Below are 2506 nucleotides of genomic sequence, written 5' to 3'. Positions count from 1 at the left end.
AAAGTTAGATTTAACTTTGAATTTGTGTCCCTCTTTGAAGAGGAATTCTGAACCTTCTAGAATGTTTGGGCATGTTGCACAATTTGGTCGACCACATTTGTTTACTTTCGCATCTGTTGTTTCGGAAAGTAATTTTGCCTTTGTGAGGATCTTTTTCAGTGATTTTGGTTGTTTGTGGCTTTTGATGATTTTGTGTGTGTGTAAAATTTCCTTCAATTTGGGGTCCTTATGTAGCATTGGTATGTTTTGGGTGATGATGGTGAAGGCTTCTTTGTTTCTGGGGTTGTATGTGGATATGTACGGTAGTATTTTCGGGGAATGTGTGCTGCTGTGTTTAACTTTTCTTAAGTTTTCTATGTTAATTTGTGATGCACGTCTGATTCCTTCCTCTATGAGTTGAACTGGGTAGTATATATATATATATATATTAATCCAACAGTTTTTTTTCTAAATTGAGGGTATCCTCCATCAGTTGTCGACTCGGCACTCCACTGAGCCGAAGCCATCAACCGCACCGCAGCTTTCCTACCATCTTCACGCACTTCCACCGACCGCATCCCACTCTTTCTCATCTGCCACCCGTCCATCCTCCCTCTAACGCACAAACTCACCCACAACTTTCGCATTCTTCTTTCTGACCCAACAACTGCCCCTATCTTTTCCACACCGCCTCTCTTGTCTTTTAAAAAAGATAGGAGTCTTAGAAATCTCCTTGTTAGAAGCTTCACAGCTCCCAGCTCCGCACAACCAGGAACTTTTAAATGTTCTCGCCGACGATGTAACACATGCCCCTACATCAGCAATATTACCACCATTACGGGGCCCAAGAAGCAATATCACATAACACACCGCTTCTGTTGCACTTCGGCGACTCTTATATATTGCATTGTATGCAAACTCTGCGGTGCTCTTTACATTGGACAGACAGGGCGACGCCTTGGGGATCGTTTTTGCGAACACATCCGAGGCATAATGCTTCGTATGCCAGGCCAACCTGTCGCCATCCACTTCAACACTGCGAATCATACTATTGCAGATTTATCAGTGTGTGGTATGGCCTTTCACCACGGATTCCCCTTCTATTGGAAACGAAAGGAGCAACGTCTCATATTTGATCTTGAAACTATGTCCCCAACAGGTATGAATGAACGTTTTTCCTTTCATCCTTTCACTTCCTCTTAATTCTTTTTTACTCTTTTTGATCCTCCTTCCACACTCACTCTGCAACATTTCCGTATTTACTTACCTCTACTCTCTCCATCACCCTTTTCCTTCTCCTTTCTGCACGCCCTCTCTTATAACTTCTGTTTTACGTTAGCAGCCCGTGTTATTCTGCCTCCATTATCAGTTGCAGCCAGTTTTTCAAGCTGAGAGGATGTAAACTGACTTTTTCTCCTTTTCTCCTCTTTTTCTCTGCCCCCTGACGAAGGATTGAATCCGAAACGTTTGGATATTCCACTCCTCGCGGCAAGTTCATTGTACACCATTCAAATGTATATATACTTTATTAAAAAGCAGCAAATATATCACAAAAACTGTTACTCAGAGTTTCACGTTCCCGTTCGTCGGACAGTTTTGTTTAGAATGGAGCAAGACAAAGTTATATGCAAAAATACAGTTACTTTGATAGATGCACAGGAAAGAGTGGGGGTAGTAATTTTAAAATGCCGATTTTTGCCAATTTTTTTGCAGATTCGTATTCCCCATTGCCAAAAGGAGTGGGGGTTGTGTCGAAAAAACCTTTTTTTAAACGGGTGTTTTTGTTTTTTGGGGCGGGGACGGGCGGAAGTCTTGCCGATACACATTTGAACATGGTTTTGTTTCATTGGTCCTTTCAACTAACGGTCTTTTCAACAACCGGTTTCATGAAATAACAAGTTGCGCGTTTAAAATCATATTATTATGAAAAGTGGGGACAACCTTAAACCAAAATAGCTTATGAAGAAGGAAAAAGGCCTGAATACCCAGGGTAAATAATTAGCTGTAAAAATAATAATAAATTAAAAGATATATCCGTTTAAAAACATTTTCACGCTAAATTACATATGCATTTAGCAATATATGCACATACCAAGCGATCTATAATATACGTTATACACTAAACATACGGACGTAGAAACATGGCTATATACAAATACAGACATATGTAAGGACGACCGTGCGAACTCAAAAAGGAGGATATGGTGACGAATGGAAAAACAGAGGACACCTTTTATTTAAACGTGTCACACGGTCGAACACAAAAAATATATCAAAGATGATACACAAATATGTTATACTACGATAACATAGATGACCAGTAATGAAAGACCACAACCGTATGAGATGAATAACAGAGATATTTATTGTGGCATTAAAGTGTATGTCTGTGTGAGAGTGTGAATGCGACATATAAGAACATAATCAAAGACAGGCCGTCATACAGAGAAAAGTGTGTATGTGAGTGATACATGTATGTGTATGTGAGTTATTACAGCAGATAGAAAGAGTCAGTAACACGTGAGCA

This window comes from Octopus bimaculoides, chromosome 2 (genome assembly GCF_001194135.2).
Source record: "Octopus bimaculoides isolate UCB-OBI-ISO-001 chromosome 2, ASM119413v2, whole genome shotgun sequence".
Lineage (NCBI taxonomy): Eukaryota > Metazoa > Mollusca > Cephalopoda > Octopoda > Octopodidae > Octopus > Octopus bimaculoides.
This window is presented reverse-complemented; position numbering follows the sequence as displayed.